Below are 17,083 nucleotides of genomic sequence, written 5' to 3'. Positions count from 1 at the left end.
TAAGAAACATTGATGAACTAGAAAACACTAATGAACTAGAAAACACAATAGGGGGAAGAGGATATGATTCAAGAAAGTAGCAGAAAATGAAGAGTGCAAATTGCACCCCATTTTATAGAGAAAGAGTCAATGGGGATTTTTGTAAAGAAAACATAACACTTAAGTGCATGCATGACATTCGAAGAGCCCGTATTTAAAATCCATTACACATAGGAGCTCATTCACATTCCATAACCATGTTAACTACTGATGCAAAGGGGACACGCATGAAAGAACAATTCCTCATTTCAATCAAGATCCCCCAAATTAAAGATGTGTCGCTTCCCTATCTTCATGCCTCGAGAATTCAATACTAGAAGAAATGCCATTACTCGCACAATATCTTAGAAAGTTTACATGTTTCTCAAAACCCGTCCCTTTCAAAAAAATTAAAATAAATTCACCAAAGCAACATAAAGTGCTTCAAGAATCACAATGAAGAATGTCCTTTTAATTTGAAACGCCGTAAATCGAACAAAGCCTTCGGACCTTCGGTTTATAGCATCCTCAGACTAAATGAAGCCTTAAAATACTTCACGATAAATTGGTGGGTGAGGGGTGATAGGGGTATTTTACCCCTATCTTTTAGCATGATTTACGGGTTAATTTTAGAAGAAACAAATAAGTTTAATTACAAAAATAGAGTGTTTTAATAAAATAACGGAATAAAAATAAATTCCATGCGTTCAGTTAATTTCCCTTATTTTTGAGTAATTTAGGAAATAAAAACATCAAGCTAACTCGGTCTCGAGATTTGTATTTCAGGTACGATCAAGGAGTGAAAATCCACTCAAATACGCGAGGCGCATCATCCCATACGCGGGGCGTGAAACATAGAGTCAGAAATAATTGCTCTATCCACAAACACCACGCGGAATCTAGTCAACATACGCGAGGCGTACGCCAACTTACGCGAGGCGTATAAACATATGTTAGAAATAATTGCCTAATCCTGAAAGTCAGACTGCATTGTCTCCTGAGTCAACGATCCATACGCGAGGCGTACCACCTTACACGCGGGGCGTGTAAGGGAGTTCGTCAATATAAAAAGTTCAGAGACTCATTTACGCAGGGCGTGCCTCAAGCTACGCGCGGCGTAAAAGGCTCAATTCAAGCAATAAAATCTCAGAGACTCAAACACGCGAGGCGTATCCCAATCAACGCGGGGCGTGTTTGAGACAACAAAATCCGAATTGGTCCACATGCAGGAGATTTCTGACGGAATGGGCATACACGCAGGGCGTACACCACCATACGCGGGACGTATCATGGGATTTCTGCACAAAATAATGTTCCTCCATGCTTGCACCTTGTGGAATTACAATCTTACCCCTAGCTTGATCTATAAATAAGAGTGTCTAGCACTCATTTGACATACCATTAGAATGAGCAAAAAAAAAACTACACTTGTTTTGATTGTTGTAGTTTAGATTTGTTTTTAGGCTTTGTGTAACTAAACTCTTCCATCTCGAGAGCTTGTCCGTTGCTCCCAGCATTTCATCAAAGTCCCGCTCCATCTCCGCACACCAAGCTCGAGAGCTCCACCATTCAATTCCTTAGAGACGGCTTTTGAGTCCGGTTAGCTAGTTCCGAGGGTGGATTCTTCCTTTTACACTTGCTAATTAGCTTGATCTCATCATATGTACTAGGCTTGTTTGTAATCTATATTTACACTTTCCATCTTTATAATTTATGATTCATAATCTTCTTTTCTATATATGTGTTGATGTTTGTTACTTGTTTTGATATTTGTAATTGATTATTGTGTAGGAGAACGCGATTCCCGACGCCATTCGGGCTATCTTTAGGGATTCATATAGGTGTTGCCTTACTGGAAGTGACAAACCGGAAACCGTAGGAATTGACAAGCCACGGAACTTATGGGCCCTAATTTCTGGTCCTAAGCATTAGACACGCCTTGACTAGGAACCACGTAGTCTAAGTACTTCACGGGTCGGTTTCTCTACACGTAGTCGTCTTTGCACGAGCAAACCATCAACCGTATCAACATTAGAAGTCCTTATTTGTCATAGTTATAACTTATCGCATTCATATCACTTCATAGAGTTTCGTTATATAAATTCGCCTCACACGTAGTTAGGAGTAGTTTGTAGTTGTGTCTCACACCAACCTCAGAGTATTCACCGCTTAAATAACGTATAAAACCGAGTCGTTTAATACTTGCAGTTATAAATCCCGTGGATTCGATACCCGGTCTTAACCGGATTATTACTTGATACGACGGGGTACACTTGCCCCTAAGTAGTGACGTCTAGTAAATATAGAGCATTTAGAAAGATCACATCTATAGTCGTAACGCAATCATCGTGATATACATTTCGTCGTTAAAAAGAAATACGACCACTAGACTCACCGCCATCAAGTTTTTGGCGCCGTTGCCGGGGATTTATAACATCTTGCAATATTAGACAAAAATGTTTTATTGTTAGTTTAAGCATTCTTTTTGTGTAAATTGTTTATATATATTTTTACTAACATCATTCTTTTCTTGTCGATATTATATTTTATTTAATTCTTTTCATGCACACCCGATCTCGGAGTGCTTCTCTTATTCCTATTGATCTCGAAATTGAACGTACTCTTTGTAGGATTCGAAAAGAAAGAATGGCACATCTCAACAATGAAGCTAACCAGCCCGAGGTCAACCAAAGGGTGCCGGAATAACCCGTGAATAACAACCGTAATGGTGGAGGCAATGACACACGTTTGATGTTAGAGATTCTTGCTCCACATCGCCCTTAAATCCGCCACGGAATCATTGCCCCCACCATTCCGGCCGACACATTTGAAATAAAGACTAGCATGATCCAATTAATCCAACAACTCGGTCAATTCGGAGGGGAACCCCATGAAAACCCTAACGAACACCTTGATAAATTTCTTATGTGTGTCGAAACTTCGCGGCAAAACGGTGTTCCGGTTGAGGTCGTCCAACTAAAACTATTTCCTTTCTCTTTGACAGGGCAAGCATTGGAATGGTTGCACTCGTTAGAGGCGGGATCGATCACATCTTGGGAGGAACTTGAGAAGGAGTTCCTATCTTACTACTTCCCGCCCTCTAAAATGATTAAGTTGAGAAAAGATATCACCTCCTTTCGGCAACTTGGATACGAGGCCCTCCATTCAGCTTGGGCTAGGTTCCGAAAGTTGCTCCGAAGCTGTCCCCATCACGATATCCCTAAGCATGATCTAGTAAGTACCTTTTATCATGGTTTAACACCTGCTAATCGTGCAACCATTGATTCTGCCGCAGGTGGGGATTTGTTTCGCAAATCGGCAAGCGAGGCATATGAGCTCATTCACGAATTAGCTAGGAAAAGTGTCCAATGGCAAGAAGATCGGCTTGCCGGACACTCGCAACATCAAACCTTTGCCGTAGAAGACGGGGCTCCCATAATCTTCATGATCGAAATGAATAAGAAGCTGGACGCCTTAATGGCGCAAATGAGCCTCAAGAATTCAGCACAAGTCCTAGTGTGCTCTCATTGTGGTGGTGACCACCAAGGTAAGGATTGTCGAGCCGGAAGCCCTTTTGCCGGCGACACCGAAAGCGTAAGTTATGTAGGGGGACAACAAAGTTATAATTCTCATTATAACTCCTATCCTAACACGCATGCTTATCACCACCATAACAATAATAATAACGGATGGAGGCCTCAACACCAACACCCGATTCCATCTTATGATATCAAGCGGAATGTGTTGAAGCCCCCATCCGAACCCCATGGTAAATTCGTGGAACAAGGTTTGGGCCAATTCCCTCATGCCCAAGGAGGGCAAAAATCGCAACCTCCTAGCAATGCGCAAGACGCAATGGTAATTGATCTCCTTAAAGAAATATCTTTCCGTCTTGCTAACAATGAAGCATTTTGCAGGGACTTGGGACAGTAAGTGGCCCAATTAAGTCGCCAACGACAAAGGAGACAACATGAGTCTCCCCCGATTAACACCGAACAAAACCCGAGACCAAAAGGTCGGGAGACCACGCAAGTAATAACTCTCCGAAGTGGTAAGGGTTTGGAACCACCGGTTCCAAAGGCGACTCCACCCGCTCCATAGGTAAGTGATGAACCGGAAGTGGTAAGCAACCCCGGTTCGGATCCAAAACCCGCGACTTCCTTGGATAAGAATAAAAATGTGTGTGATCCAATTGGAGCCTACGTACCGAAGCTCCCTTTTCCACAACGACTTAAAAAGGAAAAATTGGATCACCAATACGGTAAGTTTTTGGAAATTTTTAAGAAACTTCACATTAACATCCCGCTTGCGGAGGCATTGGAACAAATGCCTACATATGCGAAGTTTCTTAAAGAAATCCTCGCCATAAAGAGGAAGTTGGACTATAATGAAACGGTAGCGCTCACGGAGGAATGCTCCGCGATTATAACAAACAAACTCCCACCTAAACTCAAGGATTTGGGTAGTTTTTCTATCCCTTGCACGATTGGTAATGTTGAGTTTAGGAGAGCTTTATGTGATTTGGGTGCTAGTATCAATCTAATGCCCTTATCTGTGTTTAGGAAGCTCGGCTTGGGAGAACCAAAGCCTACCAATATGACGCTCCAGCTGGCCGATAGATCCATTGCCCGGCCAAAAGGGGTTGTGGAGGATGTCTTAGTGAAAGTGGACAAGTTCATTTTCCCCGCCGATTTTGTAGTGCTCGATATGGCGGAAGACGATACAGTACCAATCCTCCTAGGACGACCATTTCTTGCAACAGGTAGGACTCTCATTGACGTCCACGAAGGTAAACTTATCCTACGGTTGCAAGACGAAGAGGTAGAGTTTAACGTGTACAACTCCATGAAATTCCCGTCTAACACTATGGAGGATTGCAACTTTTTAAATTCCGTAGACTCTATTGATCTTTTTGTTGAGGATTTTTGTGATAGGTCTTCTGCGGGAACCTCTTTGGAAATAGATGGTATTGATCATTTGGATGAGGAGCCATTGAACAAGCCATTTGAATACTCCTACGAAATAGAACAATGTCTGTTGGTAAGGAGCCGGTTCGAGGGTTTAGACCGGGATAGCAAAGCAAAGCTGAAGACCTCCCTTGAGGAACCTCCAACTTTGGAACTTAAACCCTTGCCTCCTAATTTAAAATACGTATTTTTACAACCACCCAATTTCTTACCGGTTGCTATTTCTTCGCTTTTGACAGCAGAAATGGAGGAGGCATTAATTGCGGTATTACAAAAACACAAGGGCGCATTTGGGTGGACTATTCACGACATTAAGGGGATCAGCCCCACCATTTGCACACACCGTATCTTTATGGAGGATAAAGTCAAGCCCTCCGTGCAGCCGCAACGACGACTCAACCCCAATATGAAAGAGGTAGTGAAGACTGAGGTAATCAAACTCCTCGACGCAGGTATAATCTTTCCTATCTCCGATAGTCCATGGGTTAGTCCGGTCCAATGTGTCCCCAAAAAGGGGGGCACTACGGTGACGAAAAATGATCAAGGGGAATTAATCCCCACACGGAAAGTAACCGGGTGGCGAGTAAGCATTGACTATAGGAAACTTAACGAAGCCACCCGAAAAGATCATTTTCCCTTGACATTCATTGACCAAATGTTGGAAAGAATGGCGGGTCATAAATTCTTTTGCACCCTCGATGGCTTATCCGGTTATATGCAAATTCCCGTTGATCCTTCGGATCAAGAAAAGACGACATTCACTTGTCCGTATGGGACATTTGCATATAGGCGGATGCCGTTTGGGCTTTGCAATGCCCCCGCCACCTTTCAGAGGTGCATGACGGCTATATTCTCCGAAATTATTGAGGATTTCATGGAAGTCTTCATGGACGATTTTTCTGTTTTTGGATCGTCCTTTGAAATTTGTTTGAACAATCTTGATAAAGTCCTTCAACGTTGCGAGGACACTAATGTCGCTCTAAGTTGGGAAAAGTGTCAGTTCATGGTTCAAGATTGTGTTGTTTTGGGACACAAAGTGTCCGGGGAAGGAATCCCGGTCGATCCGACCAAGATTGAGGTGATTGAGAAATTACCCCCTCCAATCAATGTTAAAGGAATCCGGAGTTTTTTAGGTCATGCGGGATTCTATAGGAGATTCATCAAAGATTTCTCTAAGATAGCAACCCCCTTGACCCAACTCCTAGCAAAGGATGCGGAATTTAGTTTTTCTCCCGAATGTTTGCTTGCATTCAATACGCTAAAGGAAAAACTAGTTAATGCATCCATTATGGTGAAACCCGATTGGAGTCTTCCTTTTGAACTCATGTGTGATGCAAGTGACTTGGCTGTAGGTGCTTGTTTGGGCCAGCGGGTGGATAAAATTTTCCGCCCCGTTTATTATGCGAGCAAAACGCTCAATGATGCCCAACAAAATTATTCCATTACGGAAAAAGAGATGCTTGCTGTAGTCTTTGCTTTCAATAAATTTAGATCATATCTCGTATTATCCAAAATTGTCGTATACACTGACCACGCAGCTCTCAAGTACCTAATGACTAAGCAAGACGCCAAGCCACGATTAATACGGTGGATTCTACTCCTACAAGAATTTGATATCGAAATCAGGGATAAAAAAGGAGTGGAGAATGTTGTAGCCGACCATCTCTCCCGGTTACAAAGCGAGCAAGTCACATCTCCGGAAGTTGTGGAGATTAAAGAGACCTTTCCCGATGAAACTCTCTATGCGATAACACCTTTACCTTGGTATGCCGATATGGCAAACTACAAAGCCGGTAATATTCTTCCCCCACATCTTACGTACGAGCAGCGTAGGAAATTCTTTCATGATGCTAAGAACTATTTTTGGGAAGAGCCCTACTTGTTTAAATCTTGTGCTGATAATGTCATTCGTAGGTGTATACCGGAAGATGAGGTAAATCATGTGTTGCATATGTGTCACACCCAAGAGCCGGGGGGCCACTTCGGCCCTAGTCGAACTATGGCAAATGTCCTACAATGTCGTTTTTATTGGCCTACCAAGGATTCCCAAGACTTCATCAAATCATGTGACGCTTGTCAACGGAGCGGGAACATTTCCCATAAACATGAAATGCTCCAACAAGGGATCCTAGTTTGCGAACTTTTTGATGTTTGGGGGATAGACTTTATGGGGTCTTTCCCTAAGTCGCATAACAACTCCTACATTCTTGTGGTGGTTGACTATGTCTCCAAGTGGGTGGAGGTCGTTGCCTTACCGTCAAACGACTCCAAGGTGGTAGGGAAATTTATAAAGAAAAATATTTTTACTCGGTTTGGAACCCCTCGAGCTATTATTAGTGACGGGGGTTCCCACTTTTGTAATCGTCAATTCGACCAACTCTTACAAAAATATGGGGTTGCACACCGAGTCTCAACACCCTACCATCCGCAAACTAGCGGGCAAGTCGAGGTTTCTAACCGCGAGCTAAAACGTATATTGGAAAAGACGGTTAGTTCCTCTAGAAAGGATTGGAGCCTAAAGCTCGATGACGCTCTTTGGGCTTATTGCACGGCGTTTAAAACGCCTATCGGGATGTCTCCCTATCGCTTAGTTTTCGGGAAATCATGTCATTTACCTGTGGAATTGGAACATAAGCCTATTGGGCTCTAAAATTTTTAAATTTTGATATGCAAGCCGCAGGGGACCAACGTCTCCTCCAACTCAACACCCTTGATGAACTTCATCTCGGTTTATACGAAAATGCCAAGCTTTACAAAGAACGAACGAAGAAATGGCACGACAAGCACGTGCAAATCAGGGAATTCAGCAAAGGGGACCAAGTCCTCCTATATAATTCTCGCCTCCGCCTGTTCCCAGGAAAATTAAAAAGTCGATGGTCGGGACCATACACTGTTGTCCATGCTCACTCATCTGGAGCGGTTGACATCTAAGGTTCCGACAACGAAACCCACCGGGTGAACGGACACCGCCTGAAAATATATTGCGGGGGCACTCTTCCACAACACGGAGAAACCACATTTCTCAAAACACCGTGAGCATGCACTCATCCAGAAAAGTCGAGCTACTCCGACTCTAAACGTAGCCTCGGTTTGCGTCCCTCAAACCCTTTGTATATATTTCAAACCCGTTTGCTCTTTTTTCGGCACTATTCTTATTTTCTTCCAATAAAATCAACGAAAAAACAAATCCCGAGCAAATCCAAATACCTTACGCGGGGCGTATCCACTGTCACGCCCCGCGCTTCCGAGCCTCTGGCCAAGAACGGCCTAAATCGCACCTTTTACGCAGGGCGTACCTCTTGGTACGCCCCGCGTAACTCCCCTGGTCTTGCATAAAAATAATCAGAAACTCAAACGTGCAGGGCGCCCCACCTCATGCGCCCCGTGTATTTGAGTCTCTGCCCAAAAATAGCATAAATCGTACCTTCTACACAAGGCGCCCCCCTGGGCACGCCTCGCGTAGAACCTGACCTTCAAGGGTCTTAATTTTAATTCCAATTTAATTTTTGTTTTTGTTTTCTTTTCTTTTGCGACGTCCTTGGAATAGACGTCATTTTAATAATGCGGAGGGCCGTGCAACCCCGCACTTTCAGTTTGTTTTGCACTAACAAAAACAAAAATAAAAAAAATCAAACAAACATAAAAATAATTAAACTAATTTGTTGATTCTTAAGATTTTTTCCGACACACTAACCTTCCTTGGAATTAATTAAATGTTCCGTTGTTTGTCCTTAAATGTAAATACTATCGGACCACAAAGGATCGGTTCTATTAAGAAATTTTAGTCTTAATTTTGAAGTCATAGAATTTATGTAAAGACTAGGTGATACTAAACAAAAGCATCGAGTCCTAACCCATAAAGTCATCTCCATAACGAAACTTAAAAAGGCAATAAAAACGGGATGTTTGAAAGTTTAGCGAAGACTCGATAATACACAATTTAAACCCGAAATTTTGTGAGGTAATTTTGAGCCTACAGGAGTTCGTACGAGAACTCTATTTCTTTCACAATTCTTCGAGAGCTTTGACTTCACTCGAGTCATAGAGTTTGCATCTAATACCGGGTTAAGTACACTTATTTTGGTTAAAATGACAATAGATGATAAAACGAATCCACTTAGTCTAATTCTTTTCTTAATTTATTTTTCTCGTTTTTGTTAACCTCTAGGAAACCCCCTTTGAGCCTATTAACCACTTTTTTTTTGTTAACACCCTATTTAACATTTAACCCTTTTTCCTCTAGATTAAATACCAACAAAATCAATTCGTACCCGAAATAAGCCAATGCCTTGATAAGTAAGCACCAAAAAGTCTCGGAATTCTCAAGCTCCACCCGAGCAATTTTCGAATATATTTCATGAACTCACCAAGGCCGAAATAAGAATACGGTGCGATCATTAAAACAGTATTTAAACTCGAGTTTCCAAAAACTAACCACTAAAAAGACACCCACATTACAACCCCCCTCCGGGTTCATTTTTAATATTGCCAAGACAATGACATAGGAGGAAAAATCCGGATAAAAATGCAAACTCAACGTGATCTCGGGTAAGTGCAAAGAAGAGTGCTAAAACACCGACCCACCAAAGTTTGAACGTAAGAGTGAAATCCCTTGGTGAGGTATTATCGGGTTCTCAAAAGATAATCAACCCCCGTTATTATTGCCTATTAATTTTAATTATGGAGGTTTCAAACAAGTTTTGGTCGCTCGAATGTTTGTGTAGGTACTCGCCAAAAACTTTGCATAAAACTTTAACTTTGAAATCACGCACTTGGTAAAACCAACCGTCGGTTTGTTTCTTAATAATCTCAATCCCTTGTCTTTTGATTTCTTTTACTTAAGGACAAGTAAAACTTTAAAGTCCGAGGAGGTTTGATAGGGGTATTTTACCCCTATCTTTTAGCATGATTTACGGGTTAATTTTAGAAGAAACAAATAAGTTCCTTTTACACTTGCTAATTAGCTTGATCTCATCATATGTACTAGGCTTGTTTGTAATCCATATTTACACTTTCCATATTTATAATTTATGATTCATAATCTTCTTTTCTATATATGTGTTGATGTTTGTTACTTGTTTTGATATTTGTAATTGATTATTGTGTAGGAGAACGCGATTCCCGACGCCATTCGGGCTATCTTTAGGGATTCATATAGGTGTTGCCTTACCGGAAGTGACAAACCGGAAACCGTAGGAATTGACAAGCCACGGAACTTACGGGCCCTAATTTCTGGTCCCAAGCATTAGACACGCCTTGACTAGGAACCACGTAGTCTAAGTACTTCACGAGTCGGTTTCTCTACACGTAGTCGTCTTTGCACGAGCAAACCATCAACCGTATAAACATTAGAAGTCATTATTTGTCATAGTTATAACTTATCGCATTCATATCACTTCATAGAGTTTCGTTATATAAATTCGCCTCACACGTAGTTAGGAGTAGTTTGTAGTTGTGTCTCACACCAACCTCAAAGTATTCACCGCTTAAATAACGTATAAAACCGAGTCGTTTAATACTTGCAGTTATAAATCCCGTGGATTCGATACCCGGTCTTAACCGGATTATTACTTGATACGACGGGGTACACTTGCCCCTAAGTAGTGACGTCTAGTAAATATAGAGCATTTAGAAAGATCACATCCATAGTCGTAACCGCAATCATCGTGATATACATTTCGTCGTTAAAAAGAAATACGACCACTAGACTCACCGCCATCAAGGGGCACATCTAACAACATAGTATTAGTTAAATGTCCATGTGGACCACCAGGAGATGCCCCCGCTCTTTCATCCTCCACTTGGTCTTAAGATGTGTTGCACACATAAAACCCACGCACTAGAAACTAACAGGTCAGCCACCAGTTTCGTATACCATAAACGCTAGGCAAAATCACTAACTTAATAGGTTCCACTCCATCATGATGGCTCTGGCCCCCTATATCTCCACAGAATCAAGGTATATTGATATACAACTTCTCTAAACATCTTTGTTTCTTATTCATCTATTCTTTTGGATCCTTAATTAACTTCGACATCGTAGTTCAAGTGTTGGTTATTGTCCCTCCTTTAACCAGTTGTCTGTCCCTTTGTCAGACTCGTCTATACATCCAACGAATGATCAACCTCTCTTTTATTTCCTACATCAAATTGGTGTGGTGAGCATGGATCAAACAAAGCATCCATAACTGACAACAAAACTCACTGTTAACCCTCACTAGTTTTGACCCAACAATATTAGCGTTTTGATCCTGCATCCAGATTGAGGACCACATCTTCCCCATCCGAAAACTTCAAACGACTCAAAATCTTCTCTATTTCGTCATCCATACCCATTGGTCACTCATTGAGAAAAGAAAATCATGGCTAGAATCGCCAAAATTGACCAAAACCCTAATTGCACTCTAGCGGAGGGGTTAGGGTACACTAGGTGTAAATCCGTGTAGTAAGGCCTGGTTATATGAATAATATTTTCAGCAAGATTAGAATTTTACAACTACACAATTGACATTTTATCGATATATTTTTTGACGATTCCTCTTATACGAGAATTAAACTATATATTTTTTTAAAGTAAATTTGAAAATCAATTAAGATTGATTTGAGTGAAAATATCAAACTGTTTAATTTAGAGATTTTGAATTTGAGTTCTAGTATACACAACAAACTATAATTAAAAGATAATTTAAACAAAAAGTATCTAAAATCTCTGAAATATTAACCGAATTAATTTTAAAATAATAATAATTTATGAGTCTGAAAAATAAAGATGCATAATAAATGTTAAGTACATCATCTTTTAACTTGGCCAAAAAAGTATCCGACTATTTGAAATTTGAAAATTGAAAATGTCTTATTAACTCATTTGCTTGAATTAACTTATTAATCTCATGAATTTGTTTAAAATGACTTATTAATCGTCTGAATTTACTTAAATTAATACATATTTTAATTTGTACGCTGCCACAAAATAAAGTGTTAATTGTAGCATATTAAACAAGTTTGTTTTATGTGCTAACAAGACATCTTTAAAATTTAAGATTTTTAAAGATTCAATTGATTTTTTGAGCCATGTTCCTAAACCTAAATTAGCACTATATCAATATTCTATTGAATTAGCATCTAATATAATATAGAACATCAAAACCTAAATTTAATATTGACATCAATTGGAAAAGTTCAACCCCACCCCCAAATAATATAAAAGATCGGTGATAAACAATTCATGAAGTGTAAGGTGGTGGATAATATATTGATTTTCCAATAAAAATGTAGATGTCATATACAACGGTGCAATTGGAGATTAATTGAAATAATTAATATAATTATTTTCCATAATTTCTCCATTATCACCATAACCCTACCTGCTCTCTGCCAGCTTCACAATTCCTGCAGCCTTTTGTAAAGTGCTAATGATTGGATCGTTGGAATATTTCATTAAATTATAGAAAGGATAAGCTTCTTTTATTTTTCCTAATTATTTTACAATATGGTGCATTTGTTTTATAATGTAAAGTTTGTTTGATGAATTTAATTTCTGATTATAATATATACTCTTGAGTACTTATTCCGTTTCACTTTGTCGCTGTGTATATATATACTAATTAACTTAATTTTCTTTTTTCTTTTTTTTTTTTTTGCAGAGAACTTAAATTTTTTTTTTGAAACTACAGAGAACTTAAAATTAATAAGTTGTTTATTACATATTTTGCTGTTTGATAATAAAAATTCTTTTAATGTATTTTGGACTTCTCATTTGCTCATATAAAAGGGATAAAGCATTGTATTTAGTCGACATCAGCGATCCCGTATAGAGTGGGTAGCGCCGAGATAGAAAGACTGAGCAAAGATTGGTTCTAAGAGATGGCGACGAGGGCAAGAATGAGCTGAATCCTACATCGAAAATGGAAAGAGAGTGATTATGGCTTATTAGTAATATGAGAATCCAATACATGCAGAAACGTTTTAAAGATGTGGGGTCCAAGTTGTTGGATTTGAAACCAAAGCGGTCAATATCTACGTGGTATTGAACCGGGATGTTACAATTGGTATCAGAGCCGACTCTCCACGTACGATGTGTGGTTCGGGGACAAACAAGACGGAAGCTGATGGGCCTGTCACGACCGGATCTGGAGTTGGAAGTGCCGGGGTAAAAAACATGAGCAAGGGTGGCGACAGGAGCAGGAATGAACCGAATCCCACATTGGAAATGGAGAGAGAGAGACGAGGGCTTATTAGTAAGATGAGAATCCAATACATGCAGATGTATTTTAAAGCTATGCGGTCAAATGTGTTGGATTTGGGCTAAAATAGGCAATATCTATATGGTATTGGGCCAAGATGTTACAATTGGTATCAGAGCCGACTCGCCACGTACGATGTGTGCTTCAAGAACGAATCAGGTGGAAGCTGGTGAGCCTATAACAACCCGGTCTGGAGTGGGTGGCACCGGGATAGAAGGATTGAGCACGGAGCATTCTAAGGGATACGATGGGGGGCAAGAATGAACTGAATCTCACATCGAAGATGGAGAAAGATAATGAATATGGCTTATTGGTAAGATGAAAATCCAACACACATGCAGACGCATTTAAAAGCCGTGCGGTCCAAGATGTTGAATTTTGGTCAAAACGGACAATATCTATATGGTATTGCGCCTAGATGTTACACGCTCTCCTCTCAAGCTGCAAATTGTGAATATTAAAGATATCCAAACGTTGAAGAAATGATCGAAATGTAAGCTTGTATAATGCTTTTGTGAAACAATCTGTCAATTGATCTGTTGAGTTAACTAGTGTGAGATGAAGAATTTCAGCTTGCACTTTTTGTCTAACCAAATGGTAGTCAATTTTTATGTAATGTTGGTTTATAAAACACAATATTTATTGAAATATGCATTGCATATAATAATTTACGAAGATTTTAGTGTACGCTCTTTAATTCAAGATTATGGTTTTCAAAATAAGAATATCATAACTAACATTAATAAAACCATCTTGTTCAAAAAAAATAACAACATTAATAAAAATCATAAATATGTTTGCTAACTCCTTTCAATAAATATGTTTGCTAACTTAGTGAATTAATTTTATATTTTAAAAAGAGGTGATAGTGCAATTAAAATCCTGTAACATATTTTCAACATTTGATTTACCGACATGGTCCCATAATGAGAAGTGCGGACCGGCAGGCAAATAGTGTATCGGGGAACGTTTAAAGCAATTATGAAAAAGAGTACTTACGTGGCAGTAAGTTAATGGTTAGAAAACAAAGCAGTAATATATCGAAACGTGTCCAATAATAAAAGCGAGGTACAGCAGATTACACTGCACTTGCACAGACTGAAACAAGAAAGTATTCTTGGCTTGCTTGGACCATGGGGGATGGGATGGGACCTACCTTAGTAAATATTGAAGTAGCTCGAAGTCTCTAACTCTATTTGGAAAGCTGCAATTATTATTTTCTTTTGGAAAACTTGTTATATGTATCTTCAATTAATTCACATGACTCAAAATTATATAAGTCCAAGGTATGCCATTATATTCAATTTGGAGAGAAAGACCCTGTTTGGGAATTAGCTGTTAGCGATTAGCTGTCAGCTGTTAGCTGATTACATCAGCTGATTTGACTAGCTGTTTGTATAGAACTGTTTGGTAAAAATTAGCTGATTGATAATAGCGGTTTGTGCAAAAAGACGAATAAGGGCATTAATTTTGGCGCATGAGAAGAGGGAGTCTGTTTATTAGGGTTAAAGAAGTCCATTAATTTTAATATTGCAAAACGCTAATTGAAAAAGCTCATTTTAAGAGCCTTTTCTAAATTAGCGTTTTCATCCCAAAACTCTCTCCCAAACCTCTCTCCACCAAACACTTCAATTAGCAGTTTCAGTGGTCAAACCTCTAAAGTTGGTCAAAACCGCTCTTTTTATCTCAAAACGCTCTTTACCAAACAAGGCCAAAATAATTCTAGTTGATTTTTTAAGCTTATACAATATAATGATATGTTGCAAGATGGTAAAAAATGCTAGGCACTAGTCGGACAGATAAATTTTTTTTAAGGATTAATCAGGAATTAATCGAGGATTAATCAGATTTATATTTTTATATTTTTTATTTGTTAATTAACAAATTGTTATATAATCTCAATTAAAATGTGCAGTATACCGAAAAATAATAATATAAAATTATTTAATGTAGAAAAACACATATATTTGTAATGTATATTGTTAAAAATGTGCAAACATCAATATTTTAACAATAATATCTGAAACAACTCAAAAATTAATTATAATAAAGTAAAAAATAAATTCATAATTTAAAAATAGATTAAAAATGAAGTTATTACTCGCTCAACTATAAAAAATATCTTCTCTAATATTAGAACTACATACTCCAATTTTGGTTGTTTTACTTTTTTTTAAGACACGTGCAATAATTCTTCCGCATTTAACTCATTTTTTTTGCAATCGAGTGATCAATTGATTATATTTTACGCAAGTTCAGGGAGCTAATTGAACATTTTATGCAAGTTGAGAGAGCTATCAGGACACTTTGAAAGTTCAGGGGGCTAATTGAATATTTTATGCAAGTTGAGAGAGCTATCAGGACACTTTGAAAGTTCAGAGGGCCAATCAAGCTTTTTGGACAAGTTCAGGAGGCAAATGATGTATTAAGCCTAAAAATACTAAAAATCCTCAATTTAAAAAAGTAGATATATTTAATATTTTATAAATCTAACGTTAATTTCTTAAAAATTATATAACTTTATCTTTTTATTTTTAGTTACGAATTTCTTATAATCTTAGTAAGTTAAATTTTAATTTAAAAATTAAGTTTTTCTTAGCTTTAAAAGTGTAAAATTTGATTTAGGAAAAAAAAAAGTACAAAAGAATTAAAAATATATAAAAAGTGATTAATAATAATAACAAAGTTATTTAGAAAAAATAAATTCAAAATAGATAAATAAAAAGCTTTTTAAAAAATGAGGTTTCAAGGATATAACACAAGACCTCTTATAATCAAAGGTGTCTCTTCTTAACCAAATCAACTATCTCGAAATATTGAAATTATACTACACAAATACTAATATAAACTAAAATTATGGGGACTATCAATTACAGAACCAATATTACTCAAGGGTCGAGCCGGCTGTCGGTGGCCGGAGCCCCGGGCTGGATCCGCCTCTGTATCCCACATTGCCTCTTTTGAAGAGTTTCCATGGTTTATAAGTCAATGCGTTTTACAAATCTTAGCTATAACCAATCAAAAGACTACCTCTCGTGCTTCGGGTGCAAATCCAATCCAAGCGCACCCGCATAACGTGAATACCAAACCAAATCTTCAAGACGTACCGCATTTTGATCTAGTTTGTAGTTACATTTTTCCTATTTGAATGTTTTTTTATACCAGTTGGATACGCAAAATATAAAACATATGTTCAATAAATTTTCATGTTCCCTTTATAATTCTCGTTCTTATATATGTGATCATTCTTTTACGTATAATATATCAATTAACGTTTTTACTGTATCTTGATAGATAATTGCTCAACAAGAAATCTATTTTATTTTAAGAAAATTATTTTATGTAGATCCCGACTTTCCCTCCATCTTTTTGTTCTTCCATGTACGTTGAAAGTATTTCGTAATTTTTTTATAATTTCATAATTATTTTTTTCATATACATTTTCGAGTTATTAATAACAATACCTTTTATTTGTTGGAATTAATTTTATATATAACACTTTTTTCTTATAAAGAATTTTCAAAGTGCAAACACCAAATCACGAGACTTACTATTTTTTACTTTTCCCCTTTTTCTACAAGTACAAATACTTTCTACATGTTTACTTTAATCGACATAAACTTAATTTTTTTAGATAAAAAATTATAAAAATCGGGTGAAACTCCACTGATAATTCAATTATTTTTGTTTTCAAATTAATAACAAAGATGACAATAATTAAATATTAATTCCAACTAATTGAAGTCGAAATATATAAATATTAATCTCATTCCAACATTAACGACTATGTTTATGTAATACTTTTTTGGCTAACTGATGTTTTTTTCCAGTAAGGTTGTGTTTCAGTTAAAAAAA

The sequence above is a fragment of the Euphorbia lathyris genome, chromosome 4 (genome assembly GCF_963576675.1).
Source record: "Euphorbia lathyris chromosome 4, ddEupLath1.1, whole genome shotgun sequence".
NCBI lineage: Eukaryota > Viridiplantae > Streptophyta > Magnoliopsida > Malpighiales > Euphorbiaceae > Euphorbia > Euphorbia lathyris.
The sequence above is the reverse complement of the archived record's forward strand: the minus strand, read 5'-3'. Positions refer to the sequence as shown.